The following is a 22,590-nucleotide window of genomic DNA, read 5'->3' as shown; positions in this document are numbered from 1 at the left end:
GCTACATATCGTTGATTATTTTCTGAGGGGCTGATCTAGAAATTACAATAGACACCTTAACATAAACTAGTTCTTATCCAAAAGAAAAAATTTGTCCTAATATAATTCCATTTTCTTGCCCTCTTTGTGCTACAGTTGTCAAACAATTGGGTGTTTATACATTGTAAGTCCTTCAATGGTTTTATAATTATTGCTTCTTATGGTTGTCTTTTAAATCATGTAGGAGGAGAAAAGAGGTACACAGGAAACTCTATTTATGTTGCTCTTTTGAGTTTTCTATGTACTTTTCTTGGTGCTCTTTATTTCTTTGTGTGAATCTGAGTTTGTTTAGGGTTCTTTCATTTCAGCCTGAGTTAGTGTTTTCTGAAGAAAATGTATAGTAGTGACACATTCTCAAAATTTTGGTTTATCTGGGAAAAAACCTCAATTTCTACTTGATTTTTGAATAATAATTTTGCTTTATGTAGAATTTTTTGGTAGAGAATCTTTTTTTATTTTAGCACTTTAAATATTTCATCCATTGTCATCTGATCTCCATGTTTCATGATAAGAAATCAACTGTTAGTAATATTGGAATCCATTATATGTGTTCTGTTACTGTTCTGTTGCTTCTTTCAAGATTTCATCTTTGAATTTCAACTATAAAATATTGAGATTTATGGGCTGGGGTTGTGGCTCAGCAGTAGAGCACTACCTAGCACTTATGAGGCCCTGGATTTGATCCTTACCACCACATAAAAATAAATAAATAAAATAAAGATATTGGGTCCACCTACAACTAAAAAAAATATTGAGAGTTATACAAATGAGTTCGTCCTACACAGAGTTAAGTTTCTTATATGTACAGATTAATACTTTTCATTAACAGATTAAAAATTTTCATTAAATCTGGAAAGTTTCCAGCCATTATTTCTTCAAGTAGTCTTTCTTTTTTCGTGCTTTTTCCACTTTCCTTCTGGAACATTCTTTATGCATATATATTGGTATGTTGATAGTTCCAATAGAAAGACCCCTGATGTTTTGTTCATTTGTCTTAATCCTTATTTTTTTTCTATTCCTCAGACTGAATAATTTTAATTGATCTTATTTCAAGTTCACTATTTTTTTTCCTTTGGACAATTGAGGTTTCTGCTGAACCACCTTAGTGAATATTTTCTTATTTTTCAATTCCAGAATTTCTATTTTGTTCTTAATTATAATTTCTATCTTTTTATTGATATTTTCTATTTGATGAAACATCATTCTCATTCTTTCCTTGAATTCTTTTGACATGATTTAATTTAACCCTTCAAACAGATCTATAATAGCTGATGTAAAATCTTTGTATGTAATGTTTAACATCTGTGCTTCCTCAGTGCCCCTTACTATCTTTCCTCCTCCTCCTCCTCCTCCTCCTCCTCCTCCTCCTCCTCCTTCTCTTCCTCCTCCTCCTCCTCTTCTTCTTCTTCTTCTTCTTCTCCTTCTCCTCCTCCTCCTCCTCCTCCTTCTCCTCCTTCTTCTTGTTTTTAACTTGTGGTTAGGCCATACTTTCTTGGTTTTTGCTTTTTTTTACAAAAAATTTTGCTGAGCACTGGATATTTTATATAATATCATGTAGCAATCAGGAAATCAGATCACCCTACAACCCGTACCGGTTTATCATTGTTTTTACTGGTGGTAGTCGTCTTTGCTTTTGGTATTTGTTTGCTTGGCCAAATTCTGCCAAGCCTATATTGTTTGTTGTGTAGCCACTGAAGTCATTGCTGAGTTCGCAAATAATTAGGTAGATATTTCTTTAAATATCTTGAACCAATAAATCTCCCAGCCAAGCTTGGCCAAGGGGCTCTGGATACGTGCTACAACCTGTGCTCTAGTAGCTTGCAAATGTGGCTTAGACTTCACTTTATACTTGCACAGAACCTTTGAGTAAGGCAGAGCTGAGAGATTAGGGTCTTTTCTAGTCTTTCCTGATCGTGTAACCAACCATGCAATATGCACATGGCCTTCTAGATTCCCCAAAATATGAATGCTTTTCAAAGTGCCCTGTGGACATCTCACTCCCACGTTTTTCCTTTTAAGTCTTTTAATCAGTCTCCTCTGCGCCCAACTTGTACCCCTACCTCAGGCAGTTGCGATGTTAAACAATTTCCACAGATTGTTTTTGACAAACACCCTGGGGATGGAATGTTCCCCTACAGAGCAGGCTCTGAGTCAGGTCAAACAGAGACAAACCCTGAGAAAGGAGCTTTCCCAGGGGGCAGCCAGTCAGGCCAAACACTCTCAGTTCTCTGGGGACAGAGCTTTTGGAGCAGCTCCAGACTCCTTCTTCCCTCTCTGGTAGCTGCTAGGCTGCTGGTTCTCCCTGTTACCATAGTTACAAGACTGTTAGTTTTCAAGGCTACTGTGGGGAGCTAGGGAGAAGGGGATGGGGCAAATTAAAATGTTACAAAGCTCACTGTTCTTTCCAAGATGCAGCTGTTTTTCTTGAATAGATGTGCCTTGGATTTTTGTAAACCTTTGGTTAATTTGCAGAGTTTTGAGAAAGTTAATTTCTGACAACTTTTGAAGGATTCTTACTGCTTTTATGGAGGAGTGGATTTCGAGAGGTGCTTACCCTGTCATTCCAGATGTGCTTCTGCTGTTTATTTTTAATTTAATTTTCTGCTTTGCCGATTTATAAGTTTTCTATTTATCTTTTTTGATAGATTCTGGATACAAGTCTTTAGACAAATACACGCTTTGTGAACATCTTCTACCAGGTTGTTTCTTGCCTTTTCACTCTGTGGATCCAATCTTGCACTGCAGTACTCAACCAAATAATTTTGTCATGTAAAGGAGGATTTAACAGTTGGTTTCACCTACCAGGTAGGCAAGAATATCTACTGACTAAAATAGAAATGGTTGAGTGGTGGAAATTCGTGGTCATTTTGGGTTATGAGGTATGACTAAAATTCTTCACATCTGATTTTATATTTTTTAATACTAAAATAATATGTAAATATATAATCATTGTAAAAATGAAATAAAATAGAGGTAATTAGAGACAACAGTAAATGTCCCCTCTTCCCTCTCTTCTACTCATGACAGTCTCTGATGTTTATGCTTGGTGGAAAAGAAAGTCTCCTTTTCAATTCTTTTCTATGAATTTACACTTGTACACATACACCTAGGTACACATATATGTTTAGGTAGGGAAAGATTTACAAGTAGGATTATTCTAGCTAAAGATTTTGTAACTTGGTGATTTTCTATTGCTGTTATTTTTTAAGACTACATTGTATTCCATTTTAAAGCTATATTGTAGAAATGCTAAGTTTTACAAAAAAAAAAATTGGACTACTTCCAACCTTTCACATCAAGAAACAATGCTGGCCAGTCTTCATAAGTGTTTCTAGATTTATGTATGAATATTTGTGAAGACTTGGATCCTGGAAATAGAATTCATGAACAAAATGCTGGAACATTTCTGTTACTTCTACCAAAAGGCACATTGCCTCTTAGCTTTACTTTCACCTACAGTTTATCAATACATGTTTTCCTACCTCTTCAACAAAAGTTAGGTCTAGTCAGGTATGGTGGTACACACCTGTATTCCCAGTGACTTGGGAGGCTGAGGCAGGAGGATCATAAGTTCAAAGTCAGCCTCAACCAATTAGCAAGGCCCTAAGCAACTTACAATACCCTGTCTCAAATTAAAAAAAAAAAAAATCGTAAAAAGATCTGGAGATGTGGCTCTGTGGTTTAGCAGCCCTATCTTCAATCCCTGGTACTAGAAAAAAAAAGTTAAGATTAGCATTCTTTCTAAATTTGATGTTTGGATGCTTAAAATATATTTTAGGACTTTAGTATTTTCCTGATTACTTCTGAGATTGAGACTGTTTTTCATCTATTCGTGTTTTAAAATCTCTTCTTCCGTGAATTGTTTATAATATCCTTCAGCTACTTTAAGTTTTGTCTTATTGATTTATATTTTTTCTTTACATGTCTACCCATTAAGTATTTTACTGAATTTTTATGCTCATATTTGAATTCTGTGCATGCTGTCTTTTTATATTAATTTTTAAAAACAGAGATTGTCTATCTAATTTTGTATCTCTATAATTTCTGTCTTGCTTAAGAAAGCATACCTCAATTTGATATTATAAAATACTTCCTTAGATTTCCTTTTAATAATTTTATAATTTTGCTTTGTAACGTCTTTTCATTTTTATAGAGGGACACATTGCTTTCTAAAATGGTTTTATTTTGTCTTAAATCTACCTACCTCTTGTAAATGTATCAGTTTTAGGACAACTTAGTGTATGTGTTTTCAAATGCATGGGAAATTGTCCTCAACATATTTATCAAGTTTCCACCCTTCATCTCAGATTTGAAAGGCTGCCTGTAACAAAGCTAAACCCCACGTTTACAGGAGTCTGCCTTAGGACTCCTCAGTTCCACTGATTGCTGAGGCTATTTCCGTGCAATGTCTCCACTGTTCTATTTACTACAGCTTTACAGCAGGCTATTCTGCCTGACAGGGAAGCCCCACCCCTTGCTCTTTTCTTTTCCTTTTTTTAGGTTTATCTTTCTTTTTTATTATTATTTTATTTTTCTTCTTCTTTTTTTAAAAAAATTATTTATTTTTTTTAGACATATATGACAGTAGAATGCATTTTGATATATAATACATACATGGAATGTACATACATCAATCATATTGTCTATTCTATTCTGCTCCCCTTCCTATCCTCCCTACTCCTCCCCTCCTCTCCCATCCTTTCTCACTCCTTGCTCTTTTTTTTCATAAATGTTTTTGCTACTCTTATACATTTTTTATTTTTCATGTGGTTTTTAAAATAAACTTAGGGCTCTAATAAAAATTCTGATGAAGATTTATATAGTAAATTTTGACTAAAGCAATATTTAATTTATAAATGAAATTGAAGTTATTTATTATCTTCATTATATTGCTTATTCCTTTCCAGAATATATACATACACACATGCATATGCATAGATATATACATAGAGGGTTGTCCCTCAATATCCACAAATGATTGCTTTTAGAATCAGAATCTGCAGAATTTCAAGTCCCTTATGTAAAATGGAATAGCATTTGCATATAACCTATACACATCCCCACCATATACCTTAAATCATCTCTAGATTACTTATAATGCCTAATATAATGTAAACACTATTTAAATAGTTGTTATATTATATTGTTTAGGGAATAACATAAAGGAAAATAACTCCATATGTGTTCAGTATAAATGCAGTATTTTCTGACTACTTTCAATCTATGGTTGGCTGAATCTGTGATATAGAACCTGAAGGTATAGAGGGTCACCTGTGTTACACACACACACACACACACACACACACACACACACACCTTGACTAATTTTTTGTATTTTTAGTTTTATTGATATAATTCTAACATCTCTTATTATATATTTAAGAAATGATTTGCTAATTGTAAATGCCATCATTTTATCTGTTATACTTTTCTAACTGGCAATTGTGCATACCATCTATTTTTCATGTTCGTATTTCCCACCACAGTTTTAATTATTTTATAAAAGACCTCATAGTTTTTCTGATCATCTATTTGATTTTTTTTTCATTTCATTTTTCATTTCCCAATAATTTGAACCTTCGTGGGACATGGAATAATGACAGTGATAGTAGTTATTCTTGCCTTTTTACCATTTGTAGTGGAAATGGTTTCTACTACTTAACCTTCAAGTTTAGTAGGATTAAGGAAGTTTCCTTCTATTGGTTTACAGGAGACAATTTATAGTGGACATGGATCCTACTACTTCACCCTCAGGTGTATTATAAGATTTAAGGAACCTCTTTTCTGCCCTTAGTTTACAAAGAGTGTTAATAATTGTGATTGAAGATTGAATTTGGTATCTTTTTGACTTGTTAATTTGATGAATCAGATTAATAGGAATCACAATATTGAAACATCTTTCAGTTCATGAGATGAAACCTTTTGTTACTCATGTCTTTTTTTATATCACTAGAATTGATTGATCCATATTTTATTTATGGACTTGCATCTGTGTTTTCAAATTGGATTATAATTCCCCTTTAAGTGCCACATCTATCTTCAAGGTTATGCTGGCTATGTAAATAAGAAGTATCCCTTTCATTTTTAATTCTCTTCAACAGTTTATAATAGTAATCATGATGGCTTTTCAGAACTCACTCACAAACTGGAAAAGATAACCAGAGGGAACTGGTTGAGTTTGTAGTTGTTCCCACAATGGCCTCTGTCCTGTCTGTCCACCCTCTCCCTCCTGAATGGTAAGTCCTAACGAAGCCAACCTAACTAGCCAATCCTATCTGCTTTGCTGCTGAAATTGGTTCTGGTGACCCAGCCTAAGCAAGTAATCCCATGGCATTTTTCTGCAATCTTTGGTGGCAGATTTATACGAATAACACTTAAAATAAAAATCACAGGATGTAAGGATTCTCATCAAGATTGATCATTTCCTGCCTTTAGTTGTGCATCCCCAAACAGATAAGATCATGGATCTTCAAAATAAAAACTCCAAGAGCTCAGTGATAGAGCTCTTGTCTAGCATGTGCCAGGTCAAAAAATAAAAATAAATAAGTAAACAAACAAACTTGCTTCCAGACAAGTAAATAAACTCAGATAATGTATACTGGTAAAGAAAATTACTCTAGGGAATAATTACTTGTGATGCAATTAAACTTCAGCATTTACTCAAGGTCTTACTTGCTCAGGACGGAAGCAATAACATTAGAAGCAGACTTGATAATATTCTTGGATGGTACTTGGAAAGCACTGGAATGCTTGCTGCTAAACGAATGTCCTCTTAATCATGTTGCAACTTAATCAATATTTTAAATACTCAGGACTTTTGCCTCTTTCCTAAGAAGACAAGTTCAGGTGAAAAGTTTAAAACTTGACTTTTCTTGACACTCTTCCCAAACTTTCCACTACTTTGTTTCATCCCATGATTCCTAGTCATGACTTTTTATATCATAACTCTCTCAACAAAGTATTCATATAAGCAGCAGGCAATTTTAGAGGGAATTTATTTAGGACAAAGCATGTTTTTCTAAGGTTGCCTTTCTCTTTGCAGCTTATGAAAACTTATCATCATAATTAGCAGTCACTATTTAATTTTAATTGGTAGTCTACTAGGCAAATTGTTGAAATATGAAATATCCAAATCAGGATGTAACCTGGAAATAAGTCATGTTAACAATATACTATGGTAAAATATTTAAAACAGGTTTATTATCCAGCTATTTTTAGCATTTATCTTAATTATTTAAAGCTTTATTTTTAAGCATTAAGTAATGCTTCCTGCCAACTCCCCTTTGGTTTAAAGGTAATAGGCATTAACTCCTCTTGCAGATGATAACAAAACCTCAAACTTAACTGTCCCCATTCCATATTCACCAGTTTTCCAGTAGCTTCTTAATGTATGTCTTTGAGTCTCCAAGACTTCTTCTAAAATTCACCAACTAGATTCTGCTTTCTGAAAAGCAAGCAAAATCAAATTAAGACAAGGCTACAGTGAAACTTTTATCAAGCATTTGACTTTAGTGCAGTAATTTGTCTGCCTCTAACTTCAAATCAGATAAATGTCAGTTTCTCACAGACAAGTTTAGGAACTGAATAACAGCAGGTGATTTATGTGTGTCGTCTAGAATGCCTGAGGGTTTCCAGTTCCCAGTGACTCTTCACTCTCAAGGTCCTGGATGCTTGAGGTGCCACAGCAGCCCTACCTCTGAGATGTCCTCACCACCATGAATATGTATCCCAGAAGTGGCAGTCTTTGGGACCACAGAGCCTTGTGCAAACTCCCCTCTGCCATCTAATGCCCTATGACCTCTGTTAGCTCACGACTACTGGGAAGCTGTTTCCCTTCTGCAAAATGTGACTGCTAATACCTACCTCTGAGAATTTTATAGAAGATTAAGTAAAATAGTGCATGTGAGATATCCAGCCTGTCGGAGACATGCAATAAACAGTAATGATCATTCCAGCACATTCCCAGATTCTGTGTCACTGAATTTCTTTATATAATTATATTTCCTAATATGTTCTAATGAACTTATGAATGGTGTGATAGTACTAGGGATGGGACCAGGTACTGAGGACAGAGCAGTAAACATAACAGATGCATTTCTGCTCTTTCTGAATTTCACAGGTAATGAGACTCGTTGGTATAAGTTGTTCATCTTCAGTTATTTCAGAAAGAAATATAGTAATCCCTGTGAGTCCCCCAAATCACAAGGTATATTGATTCTCTTAGAGAATCAAAGTCTGGATTTACTAAATGCTAAATGAAGTAAGGCATTAATCGATTAACTAAACTAATCCTCACTATTATCCTCTGATGTATGCACTATTATGATTGCCTTTTTACCCATGAGGAAACCAAGGTACAAAGGGTTAAGCAATTTGCTTACATTACAACAAATAAGTATCAGAGCTTGAATTTCGGCTCTTAGCCTCCACTCCACAGCACTTCATGTGAGCAGAGTGAAACTCAGAGGCTGCTTCCTCTTCTTGGCCTCCAGAACATGGAGCGCAGGGAAGGCATGTCATGCCAGATGTTGTGGATGCACTTTGAACAAAATATCCATAGGCTCCTGAAGGAAGAGGACTGGGGAAAATAATCACTCTCGATGGATTCTAGATCTGAACTTTTTCAAGACAGTAGAGATGAGCAACGAATCACCATTATACCTCCTGGGAAGGGTTCAATATGCAAAGAGGAATCACTCAGGGATGCCAGTTTGTCCCCTAACCTTGTATTTCCTTCCTTGAGAGAGGGATTTTTATTAACAAAGAGTGACTCAAAACAGTGCTTAAACAACAAGCCATATCTCCAGCCTTTTTAATATTTTATTAGAGACAGGATCTCTCTGAGTTGCTTAGGGCCTCACTAAGTTGCTGAGGCTGGGTTTGAACCTGCAATCTTCCTGCCTTTGCATCCCGAGTCACTGGGATTATAGGCATGTGCTACCGTGCCAGACTGAGTACTTCTTTATAGATAACATTATAAAAAAGAGGGAGTAGGTCTTTCCTTGCTGTAGGCTCAATACATAAATTATTGCCCTGCTGCTGAGGAGGTGGAGGTGGTTTAGAGTAGAGGACCATACAAAAATGGTACATAGGATCTTTAACCAAGAATTCTAGCAACAGCCCAAAGAAAAATGACTATTTGGAGACTTCCACAGCTCACACCTTGGGCTATGCAATGTCCCTGACTGTGACTGCCATACTTATGGACACTTCCACACCAAGGGCATGCATTCTAAATGCATTCTAAATCACAAATGACTACATTAGGGTTAAACACCAAGCTCCACAAAGCTTTTTAGGATGATCACCTATTCTTCTGGGACTCTGGTGAGAAGATTCTATCAAGAAGACAGCCCCCCACAGAGCAGTTATTGACAGGCCCCCACTGAGTCCCCTTCCTTAGGGAGTTTGTGTATGACACCTATGTAAGGAATCAGCACCAGAGTAAGCAAAGCAAAAGTGGAGACACACACAGAGAAACCACACATAGAATTTAGCTATTAGCTAAAGAGACAGATGATGGCTGAGTCACCCTTACCGTGGAGCACCCAAGTAACTCCAAAATGGGGTTTGCAAGGTGATCCATTGTGGGATTAGAAGAAAACAGCAGAACGTCTATCTAAATTTTTTTCTTTATCTTTTGCTTTTTCATTGTTATTATTTGTGTATAATTTATTATCATTTATGTATATTTAAAAATTCATATATATGTGGGAGCATGCTCAAGAATTTTCACCATTGGAACATTTGGAGATGACTGCAAAAGAGTACACAAAGTAGTAGATCCCCACTTTGCAGGGAAAGCCACTAGAGCGAGGTTGCCTTTTTTAAATCTTCCAATCAAAGTCAACTGGCCAGCAGAGGGGAGCGGGGGATTCTGTTTGTTTTGGTGTTACTGGGGGATTGAACTCAGGAGCACTCACCCACTGAGTCACATCCCCAGCCCTAGTTTGTATTTTATTTAGAAACAGGTTCTCACTGAGTTGCTTAGCACCTTGCTTTTGCTAAAGCTGTTTTTGAATTCACCATGCTCCTGCCTCATCCTCCCAAGCTGCTGAGATTACAGATGTGCCCCTCCCTCTGTTTTTTAATGTTAAAGACCCACTAGCGGGTCACCTTATTCTGTCTCCACAAATAAGCAAGCCATTTTGGTCTTTTCTTTCACAAGGGTGGCAGTCCTTGGAGTCAGGGGGCTGAGGAAAGATCAGAGACCCAAACCTCAGAGGAAAAACTCCTAAGGCCACAGGGAGAATACGTGAGCTGTCCCTGGACACTGTAGGGAAGGAAGAAATTTGGAATTGAGTCTAGCATTTCATTGACCTGCATTAAGAACTGGGCCTTTTTTGTGCTTCACTCTCTTTTGGTTATAGACCTTGGAGGTGGTTAACTTGAAATTTTAAATTGAACTTCTTGGTAGTTATACAGTGAAGCTCCCTAGGGATCAGTTATCATTAAACATTTAAGAAACGTAAAGAAATTTCAAGGAAAGGTTTCTAAAAGTAATCCAACTTTCATAGATTTTCATTAAATTTCCTACCTACTATAGGAGCTGGAATTTTTTTTTTTCCAGCAGAGAAAAAACTGTAATAAAGAAATGACAAGAAATCCAGGGAGAAACAAAAATAGAGGAAATTGCCAAATGCAAATACTGAGAAGATTTTAATGATTTTATTCACTATCATTAAGTAAAATAAAACAATGGCAAATATAAAGCAGCAAATATATTTTTATCTATTACATTACATACTCCATAATAATCATTGATAATAGGATGAATGAGCATGATAGAATAATTCAATGAATGAATAGCCATCCTTTCCATATGAAAGTGTTCCATGTGAAAAATTAGCTGTTTCTACATAAATTATTTTTCTTGCAAAAGGAGAAAATACTGTTTGGTGTTTGGGGGTTGTTATTGTTACTGATTTTATTTTTTTTTATTTTTTTATTTTTATTTTTTTTGATACCAGAGATTGAACCCAGGGGCACTTAACCATTGAGCCACATCCCTAGCTCTTTTTATTTTATTTTATTTATTTATTTTTGTTTTGAGATAGGATCGTGCTAAGTTGTTCAGGGCCTCACTAAGTTGCTAAGGTTGGCTTTGAACTTGAGATCCTTCAGACTCAGTCTCCCAAGTCACTGGGATTACAGGCATGCTGCACCAAGCCCAGCTAGAAAATATTTTCATAAATATTTTCTGCACAATTCTTTGGCCTCTCCATAGCATCTTTTTGTAAATTCCCTTTGACCCAATTATAATAACACCTTGAAATGTTAAAAAGGACTGGGAACTCTGTTATTTTTATTAGTATTAGTATTTTTATTAGTATCAGTATTTTTATTAGCAAAGGTATTTTTCATGAAACCTTTGCTCCAAAAGACCCATCTGATCTCAAAAGATTTGTCTCAGGTTGCTGCTGAAAACCTCTGAGCTCCGTTTATGTGTCCAACTGCATTCAGTAAGGCTATGTGTTTTAAGCACTGTTCTTGGCCTTTTTGAGAAATGAAAAGTCAAATTAATCATGGTCTCTGGACTGAAGGAGCTTGCTCTCTAGCAGGGAAGATAAAATGTGCACATAAATAATCATAATACAAAACCAAGTACGCTATCGGCTGCAAAAGTGGTATAAATAAAATGTGGAAGGATGTCAGGAAAGGCATGCTCAATTCCAGTGGAGGCATCCAGAGATTTACAGAGAAAGATGCATTTGATCCAGGCATTATAGAATAGGCATGTCTTAGAGAGGCCAAAGAGATTGAGGAGGGAGAGGAACCGGGTGGGGGCAGGGGGCAGGGAAAGTGGATAGAAACCAAAAGAACCCATTTCCAAGACAGCAAATGGAAAAACTTGGGGTCCAGGAAGGTAAAGGTAAGTGACAGGCTAGAGAATGAACACAAAGCCAATGTCACAGCTTTGTCCTCACTGCACTGCATGGTCCCATAAGATGTTGGGTAGTTACCTGACCCTCTTCCTAGTGTCGCTTTTTTTTTTTATAGCCACAAATACCCACCATGAAGCTTGGCACATCATTGCCTGTAGGATGAATGAATGCCATGGTGTAGGAAACTTCACTGCGTAGTATGCATGTAAATCTGTCCCAAGATTTTGCCATGGATGGTCATGTCTAAGCATAACAAAGGAGTTGAACAGGACAGTGGTGGAGTACCCCAAGTGGACAGTCACAACCAAGCTGGGTTAGAATCTCCCTCTGCCACTTGTGAGACTCCAGCGAGGTTTTGTACAGGATCACCTGGTGACCTGCATTACCCTCACTTAAAAACTGATCGTCATAATGTCTCTCTCACGGCTGTGACAATTGAATGAGCTAATGGGCCATGCCCTGAGCACATTGCCAAGGACATAGTAAGTACCTCACTTGTGTAGGTTCTGGTAACATTTAACATTAAATGCAACTTGTCAGTGGCACCAGGAAGGCTGCTCAAGATGTCAGCATGACATTGGCTTTATGTTCAAAGCACAGAGGCTGGAGAATAATTCACTGCTTTATTTTACAATCTAAAATCATACCAACATGATTCTCTTTCTGGTGAGTATATTTCTAAATTATTTAAAAAATTGGATGTGAAATGAGGAGAATGTAAAAATACTCAAATATGCAGGGCAATATATAATTACACAACAAATACACTTGTAACCAATATCCAAGTTATAAAATGGAGTATTGGTTGTTCCCCTAAAGTCCCCACTGTGCCTTTTTCTAATGAAAACCCTCTTTCTCTCTACAGGAAACCACTGCCCTGACTCTTACTGTGATTCTGTTCTAGTTCTCTTAGTTTTCTTTACAGTTTTATCATCTAGCAGAAGATTGCTCCTGTTATACAACTTTATTTCAATTAGAAATAAACTGCAGCTGAATGGTTCATGCCTGTAATCCCAGCAGCTCCGGAGGCTGAGGCAGGAGGATCACGAGTTCAAAGCCAGCCTCATCAACCTATTGGGGCCCTAAGCAACTCAGCAAGACCTTCTCTCTAAATAAAATACAAAAAAGTGGGGCGGACCTGGGGATGTTGCTCAGTGGTTATGTGCCTCTGGGTTCAATCCTTAGTACTGAAAAAAAAAAAGAAAGAAAGAAAAAGAAAAATCTGCTTATTTAATCTCTATATTTTTTTTTCATGGATTTGTTAATCCTCAGTCAGAATGTAACTTTAATTTCTGTGGCTTTTTAATATGTTGCAATGTATCATAAAATAAATCTTTAAAATCTTCCTTTTTCAAACATAACTCGACTCATCTTGAGTGGTTCTTCAAGTTGGATTTTAACACGATTTTTTAAAGTTCTAAAAGATTTTGTTTGGCATTATGGCTGGAACTGCATTAAATTTATAGACTCCTACCATAGGGTACCAGAGCCAGAGTGCCATAAGGAGATGTTTCTATGGAGGTGGAGTGTGGGGTAGGGGATCAGAGCCCAAATAAGATGAACATGGAACTCGTGCAGAGTTGTTTCTTGATTTTGTGGGCTAACACTTGAGTAGGAAATGGTGGCTGTCCACAAAGAGAGGACACCAGAACAGGGGGGAGCAGAGAACATGCCACCACATCTATAACATTCCTGCCAAAGATACATAACCTAAGTTCGACCATGAGGAAACAGCAGAAAAGCCCGAAGTGAAGGACATTCTACAAAACAACTGGTGTGATCTTCAAAAGTGTCAAGGTCTATCAATTGATAGAAAAAGTAAGGAATTTTTAAAGACTGATAGAGATTAAATAGAGTTTATAATTGAAGCCATGCATAATTCTGAACTGGGTATTTTTTATTATAAAGTATTTTTGGGACAGTTGATGAAAGTTGGATATGGATTTTGATGATTAGATGGCAGTAATATATAAATGTTGACTTTCTGATCATAATGGTTGTTTTGCTAATTATATGGCATGTCCTTGTTTATAGAAACGCACACTCAAGTATTACATGATAGAGCAACAGAAACTCAATTTATTATCAAAAATTTAGGAAAAAAAGAAGTCTCTGTATTTCAACTTTCTTATAGCTGTGATTCTTAACACTAATTTTTAAAACAGGAAGCAACTATATGAGAAAAATAAATTCATAGACTAACTTGAGAGAGCAAGCATTTAATGTTTTCAAGATGGAATTTTCCCATTCAGGAACATCTAATGCATCTCTATGTGTTTACATTTTTTAAAAATATTCTTTAGGCAAGCATTGTTCCCCCACTTAAGTCTTGAACATCTCACTCTTAGGCATAAGTAATATTTTTACTATTGCAATTAGGTCTTTTTGCATTTTGGGTTTTTTTTCTGTTGCATTATAATCAATGAACATTTATGTTTGCCTTTTATCTTTAGAACTCAGCTGACTTCTGACCATTTTTAGTTCTATTATATTTTTAGTTGTTTCCCTTGTATTTTCTTATTACTAAATCATACCTTTGAATGATTTTAGCTTTTTTTCTTCATTTTATAAATTTGTACCTTCTTTTATTATTCCCAGCAATTCCAGAATAATGAAGCATATAATCTTAAAAGCTGATGTCCTTGTCTTCATTTGGGTTTTGGGGTCAATAATGTTTTACTGTTAGCTGTAAAATTTACTATTTGCTTTTAATAGATACTCTTTATTACAGTATGAGAATATTCTTTTATTCTTTAGTTTACTAAGAATTATTTTCTGTAAGGATTGAGTATTGAATTTATTCAAATCTTTGAAGCAATTATCAAGATATTTGTATAATTTTTCATACTTACTACATTTCAGTAATTAATAATGTAATTGGATTTCCTAAAGCTGATCTATTCATGAATAATTAAATGTGATTTAAGTTTGGAACCAATATAGTGTTGGATTTAATGTGATAATGTTTTACATGGGATTTTGCAATTATATAAATTATATTGGTCCTTATTTCTTCATGTATATTATGTTGTTCTTGTTCATTTTAAATTTTAAGGTACCGTTGACCCCATAAAACTAAGAAGAATTTCCAATTTTTTTGCCTTCTATAATTGCACAGACAATACAGGACTTATCAAACTTTCAATGAATGGAGAGATCTTTTCCCTTAATCATATATGTCTATTGCTTTTTTCTTTATTATTAATAATTTTTGTTTCTTTCCTTGTTATTATGCTATGCCTTGCTATGAGTCAATTTTTATATTCTACATATTTCTAGAAAATCAAATTTGTATTCTAGCTTCTTTTTTCTTGCTGTCTTGTATTGATTATTTCCTTTGATATGTTTTTCTATCAATTTTCAAGTTATGTGCCTAATTTCCATTTTTACTTTGATTATCTTTACATTAGAAATATATTAGAACTTTAATTTCTGTCATTTTCAAAAACAAAATAATGTCTATGTACACTATTTACTCTCTCTTTCCTTCTTAAAGATAAAGGTTAATGTGTTATATCCCTCTTTCTCCAATCCTTTCCTACACTTTACCTAAGTAGCTCCAGATGATGATGATGATGATGATGATGATGATGATGATAAAAATGATGATGATGTTGATTTGGTACTGAGAATTGAACCCAGGGGTGCTTAGCCACTAAGCAACATCCCCAGCCCTTTTTATTTTTTATTTGAGACAGGCTCCTGCTAAGGTGCTTAGGGCCTTGCTAAGTTGCTGAGGCTGGCTTTGAACTTCCTCCTGCCTCAGCCTCCCAAATTGCTGGGATTACAGATGTATGCCACCACACTGGGCTCCAGGTTTTTTTTCCAGTTTATTTTTTAATGTCATGTACTTTTATTTTAAAATGTTTGTAATTGCTTTATTCTTCACAGTATAAATCATTCTTTAATTTCATCAAGTAATATAGGAATATATTCTACTTGTAAAAATTTAATCATTAAAGACAAAAATCTTCTTTTACTACCACCTACAATGCCAATGCTTTCCAAAGAAGCTATTGCTGTTACAAATTTAGTGTATCTTTTCTAGCATATGGTGGTGTATGGCACATCCACCCAAAACATGTGTTATATGTGCCCTATTTAGAATAAATAGTTTAATATAGCACAAATAACTTTGTAACTTTCTTTTTTTAAATGGACCAATATGTCTTGGAGGTTTGGGTTTTGCTGTAAATAAAGATTTACTTCCTTCTTCCAAACTGTTGCATACTGCTGCAGTCTGGCTGGTCACAAAATCACGAGTCATTCACAGCCTTGTAGATTCAAACAGCAATTCTTTATTCCCGAACTCACACCGGCACTCCACACACGTTCTGGGGAAATTCACGTTCTGGGCAAAATCCACACCTCCACTCGGCTCTGTATCCCAAAAATACTCTCTGAATCCCACAAGAACTCAACAGGAACTCAAGGAGTGGGCATGCCTGAGGCAGCAGGAAACGCCCTATTCCCAGCAGGGTACACCTTAAACCTGGAACCGCCCTAATCCAGTAGGATCCTCCCTAAACCCAGATCCATCCTGGTCCTTGAGCAGGGTCACCTTTCTCAAACATACATGCAATGTCACTGCAAATGTCCAAGGCAAGTCCATTTCCACGAGTTCTTCCTCTAAGCAACATGGGGTACGCTGGCAAGGAAATTGTCATACCTACTTGGCTAATGGCTCTCAGCAGCATACCATTGTAAAATAATTATTTTTTAAAAAATATATTTATATGCATTTTAAAATTTGCCTAATTTTCATACAGTAAAAGTTACCCATTTTCTTATAGTTCTTTGAGTTTAACAAATGTACTAAGCTATGAACTTATCACATAATTAATATATGGCACTATTCCATCACTTCAGGAACTTCCCTTAAACTTCCTCCTTATTCCTAACCACTGGCAACCACCCTCAGTAAATTTTAATGTCCTGGTTTAGAAGGGATGTATAGTACAGCAATCTCAGGACAAATCCAACAGCAAAGAGAATGTCTGTTGCCTATGTCTATTGCTCTGCCTATGAGCTTGCTCCTAAGTCCTTCCTGAGCACTCGGTTTCTAGGTTGTGGATGAACAAAATCGCTCTATCAGCTCTTTTTCCTTGGGTTCCCTTTCTGCAACTGAGTAGCATAAAAGAATATTAACAATTGTATTCTTTCTGCTCTTATCTCACCACATTTTTGCTGTAAATTATTCCCTTAACCCGAGTTCCTCATCCAGTGACCACATCACAGGCTTAATTCTTAGCACATATGGTGCCAATTAGTTTCTGTGTTAAGTGCCGAGATGGACAGGATAATGAGAGCACTACAGCCTTCCCTGTGTGTGTGTAGGAATGATCCTGGCTGGGTCCCAATGATTACAGCCTACGGACAACCACTGTATAATATTCCATAATTTATTCGACCATTCCATATTGTCAGACATGTAAGTAATTGCTGTTTTGAAGTTATTCCAGTGTTTTACATATCTTTTTCTGCACTTGTACAGAATCAGGCTTGCCAGAATCAAGCCTCAATTCAAGAAATGGAATATTCTCTATGTTCTCCAAGCATAAAATGATTTAGCATAGATATAAGTTGTTGAAACTACAATGCACCAATAAAAAATGTAAGAAAAAAAAAGAAATAAGCTGTCAATAATGGTGAAATCATTATAAATGTTGGAGGTGTGGAAAACAGGGTACTTTTCTGAACTTTGGCTTCAATATCGACTGCAGTTGAAGTGACCCCAGGACTAGATGATTGCTGCTGCTGTTGCTATCAGAGTTGTGACCACTACCACCTCTCCTCATGGTCCTTGTGAGTGGATAGTGAATCACAAAATTTGGCCACTGTAAATCCCCTCACCCATTAAAGCTTCTTCACTGGTCCTCCTTGTTGCAGAGAGAGGGTGTACTCCTCATTCTACATTCAAAAAAGCTCAAGAAAATTTAACTAATTGGCAGAAATAAATTTATATAGAGAAACCTAGAAGTAAGAGAGTCTAAAAAAATGTCATTTTTAGCTAATATCTCCAAGTGGAAAAAGAGAAAGAGATAGATATATATATAGAGAGAGAGAATGAGAAGTTGAGTCAAACCAATTATCTATCACAGACAAACCTTTGACTACACAATATCCATAAATAATTTTTTTTATTGGTTGTTCAAAACATTACAAAGCTCATGACATTTCAGTACGAATTCTTCCAGATAGCCACAATCGAAACAACTTACTGCTTCCTAAGTTAATCAAATATGCCCCATAACAATACTCAAGTGATACATATTCATCCCCTTCTCAAAGGAAAACCCAAAGCCCATGAAATGCTATATTCATGCCTTAGGGGGATCCTTCCTTTTCTAATTCAGTCACAAACTTATCTTGATGTCCTATAACCTCCAAACTAAATTACATATAAACAGACTGAAAAGGAGGAAAGAAAACAGAAAATCGGTTACTATATCTAAATGTATCTACAAAGCAAGGAATAAAAATGCTTGTAATTATTATCTATTATAGTCCTAGTCTTGCAACCATTTATAAAGCCATAGCTGTTATTTTAAATTTCCTTCATCCACTACTAACTTTATGGGTCAATTTGCCCTTTGCCTACAATTCATTAGCCAGAGTTCTGTCTCGTGGGGTGACCCACAGCTTCACTTCTTAAGCACCTGAGCCTTTTCTGTTTTTTTCCAGTTGTGGGTTGCTGTGGTCTTCTGTTAAATTTTACTATTGAACATAAAAACAGGAGGAGACAACCAGGGGATTCTCAGGATTATAAATACTCCTTCCCACCCTTAAAGTGTCTCTTCTTTGTCTTATTATTTCAGTTGTATGAGAACCCGTACTGGCCAGGTGGTCAACCTGTCTTTTTAGTTCAGTGATCCTATCATTATGTGTTAGGTTCAAGTAGCTCTCCCTTGGGAATTAAGACATGTAATTCAGCAGAATCCAAATTTATGGAAATAGAAATCAATTTTTTCAGGCAAATAAATATAACAGTGAAAGGAGATATACCCTTTTAATCTCTTTGATTCCTCTGGAAATCAAAGATTTTATCTGCAGGGAACTGGTACCATATTATAGGACTGTCCCCAATATAACAGAGTATCATCTTTCAGCGGATGCATAAGTGAATTTTCATTCACTATTTTATAAGGTATTGGGATACATAGTAATGTAAAGGTAAAATTTCTAAGCTGATTCTAAGCTGCAAAGCTTGAGTTAAAGTGTAAAAGACTTGGCATTGTAAAGTTTCTAAATTGCAAGGCCTGGGCTAAAAAGTAATAGACTAGGTATTGTTAAAATTCCTCTGCTACCCCCGGAACCTGTAATCCCTGTAGCTGTTAGGACAACACCTGAACTGCCCAGTAAATATTTCTCTTGGTCCCCTGGTTGTTCAATAGCTAAGGGCTCTAAGTAGTTCGGCACGTAAGCATCTAGGTCCCAAAGCCAATCAGTTTAAATGTGTACCCCGCTTAGGAGTGACCAATCACCCCTGCCCAGACTGTTCCCGCCAATGAATGTACTAATCATATCTCAGAGTTGTTGTTCAATTTTCCCATGCCTCATGATGATTTGTTCTGATGTATGCAAAGCCCCCTGCCCTCTCCAAAATGTGTACTTAAGCTCTGCTTGACCTCTGCTCTGGGCTCTGGGATGCTCTCCTTTCTTGAGTGGGCACAGAGCCCCAGCATGCTGGTTCAATAAAATTCCCCCCCTGCTTATTGCATGAGGCTGGTCTCTTGTGGTCTCTTTCTCCGATGCTCCGCCAGACCCTTACGGTAAGAGCTATAGATTAATGATAGTGAGTCTCAGTTGTAAAAAAATATAAGTTCCTTGTTCAAGAGGAATATATTTGTATGAAATACTGTGATTTAAAAAAAAAAAGGCAGTCCATAATTCCATGCTGATTGTAACAGAAGCACTGGTCAGAGAACCATATATAGACTAAGATGATTTTCTGAATTGTATATAAGACACTATGTCAAAGAAGACCATAAGCAAATCTCATGAGCTTCAACTACAGAGTTCTCCCTCACAGATGTGACCTCAGCTGGTATGCAGCGATATGGCCAACAATGCATGCAGAGTCATTTAAATGTCTCAATAATACTTCCCTGAACGCCTTAATTCTTTCAGTTATCTGTACTCCCTGGCTGCCCTGGATTCTCCTTTCAGACCCAGTGAAAATGGATGTGACCTGCTTTTATTTTTGTTATAGTTATCTAACAAAATCAATTTTGAAAGAAATCTTCTCCCTAATGAGAAAAAAAAAAAAACTTCTCTAGTTTTTCCTGCTCCATGTCTATATCTCGTGATTGAATACACAGTAGGCCTTCACTGTGTCTAGTTTGATAAGTAAAAATTTCAGAAATGAAGCTTTTATTTGAAACTTTCCCCCCTGTGATTTCCACCCTGAGACTGAGGTTCAGAATTTGACTTTACCTTCTCTGGGTTTGTCTCGGCCCATGTTAGTGAGGTTGTGGGTGAGAAGGGCAGGGACATTTCATGGCTGGCTGTCTTAGTCGTCCAGGCTATTACTAACTACCATAGGCTGGGTAGCTTAAATAACAGAAATATAGTTCTTGCAGTGTTGGAGGCTGGAAGTCTACGATCCAGGTGCTCTCACGGGCAGGTTCTATTGAGGGCCCTCTTCCAGGTGGCAGACTGCTGACTTTTCATTGTATTCTCACATGACAGAAAGATGGTGAGAGAGCTCTCTGGGTTTCCTTTTATAAGGGCATGAACTCCATTCATGAGTGTTCCAACCACATGCCCTAACCACCTTCCCAAACTCCCACTTCCTCATGGGGGGTCAGGATTTCAACATATGAATTTTGAATGTGCACAAACCTTCAGCCTCTCACCTTGGATTTACTGTCAGACTCTCCCTCCAATGCAACAGACTCGGCAGGTGAATTTGCCCCCCCCCCCATTTCTCACCGTGTCCCACTCTGCTTTCACCTGCCAACATGTCTCAGAGAATTCCTCAGTCCTAGAAATAGACGTTGGCATCATACCTTGGCCTATGGCAGAACCATAGAATTTGTCCTTTGGTAGACTTGCCTTGCCTCATTGGAAACACAGGAGAGGGAAGGAGGGAAAAAAATAAGACCTTGTCACATATGCCTCAAAAAGTGCCTGGTACCATTCCTTTGGGAATTTTGGTTATTTGGCTAAGGTGTAATTCAATGGTAGAGTGAGCACTGACTATGCACAAAGCCACAAGTTTAATCCCCAGCACCAAAAAAAAATATATTATTTATTCTGATTATAAAAATAATACATGGGTATGGAAGAAATATATCATAAATTATATAAAGTTATTTTTCCTTATTCCCACTCTCCCCTTCAGTGATAAGCATTAGCATCAGTTTTATATCAAACACCCCTCATATACACACATACACATTTCTACTCACCAGAGTGATTTATTAGTGTTTGTACTAAGACAAATATGTACATAATTATACATTTTTTAAGTTAATAATATATTTGTTCATTTATCCCCGTCAAAACATTTTTTAAATACTTTTTTAGTTGTAGATGGACACAAGACCTATATTTCATTTGTTTATTCTATGTGATACTGGGGATTGAACCCAGTGCCTCACACATGCTAGGCAAGCACTCTACCACTGAGCCACAAATCCAACCCCTGTCAAAATATCTTATTTGTATTACTTAGCTTTTTGTTACTGTAACAAAATGCCTGAGAAAAACAACTTCATGGTGGAAGGATTTATTTTGGCTCATGGTTTCGGAGGTTTCAGTCCATGGTTGGCTGGTTCCATTGCTAAGGGCCTGTGGTGATGCAGAGCATTATGGTGGACAGGGCATGGTGGAAAAAAGGTGCTAACCTCATGGCAGCCAGGAAGCAGAGAAAGAGTGTGAGAGGAAGGGGCTGGGGACAAAATATCATCCCTAATGACTTACTCCCTTCAACGAGGTCCCTCCTCCTACAATTTCCACCACCTCCCAATAGTCCATTCAAATTATTAATCTATTGGTTTGTTAATTCATTAATAGGATTAGGGGCCTTATGATCCAATCATTTCCTAAACCCCCCACCTCTGAATGTAGCCACACTGAGGACAAGTCTTCAACGAATGAGTCTTTGGGATAAATAGTGGTTGCTGTAGTACTTCACCTTTGATAGACAGCATAATTTAGCTAAACAATTGCCATATTAATAGATAGTAGTTTATACATTTTGCTTTTTATATCTATGGACATGTGGTTTTAATTTTTTAAAAGTAGAAATTTCACCTGTTTTTTTCTTGAATAGTGAACCCTTCCCAGAGGCTAGCAAAACACAGAAGCTGCCTAAATTTACAGATTGGAAAGTTAGACTTGCTGCAAGGTGTTCACTTAGAATAATTTTGAAGCAAAACAGGTTTCTTTGTTTATTTTTGTTTAGAAAGGATGGAATTGAGTATATAGTATTTATGGGTATAGTTTGTGTACAATTTTGTTCCCTAAATAAATGTGTGGGATAAAAATGCCTTTTAAGGAATGCATCCATCTATAAAGCACATTAAAAATATTCTTTATTTTTGTCTTCAAAGAAAATAATAATAATCTGCACAAGGGTATTTTAACTGAACACATGAATACACATGCTCCCCACACATACTCCAACCACAGAAATTGCATTGCATAGATTGGAGAAATT

General features: G+C 36.4%; 1 long non-coding RNA gene across 1 annotated transcript; it reads left to right on the top strand.

The window, feature by feature from the left end:
- Positions 1-2,315: 2,315 nt before the first annotated feature.
- Positions 2,316-13,285, top strand: LOC120887498 (uncharacterized). Its single transcript, XR_005730766.2, has 3 exons — positions 2,316-2,585; positions 2,685-2,844; positions 12,790-13,285. It is a non-coding gene; the product is annotated as an uncharacterized LOC120887498 (long non-coding RNA).
- The last annotated feature ends 9,305 nt before the right edge of the window (positions 13,286-22,590 follow it).

This window comes from Ictidomys tridecemlineatus, chromosome 10 (genome assembly GCF_052094955.1).
Source record: "Ictidomys tridecemlineatus isolate mIctTri1 chromosome 10, mIctTri1.hap1, whole genome shotgun sequence".
Taxonomy (NCBI): Eukaryota; Metazoa; Chordata; class Mammalia; order Rodentia; family Sciuridae; genus Ictidomys; species Ictidomys tridecemlineatus.
The sequence above is the reverse complement of the archived record's forward strand: the minus strand, read 5'-3'. Positions and strand labels throughout refer to the sequence as shown.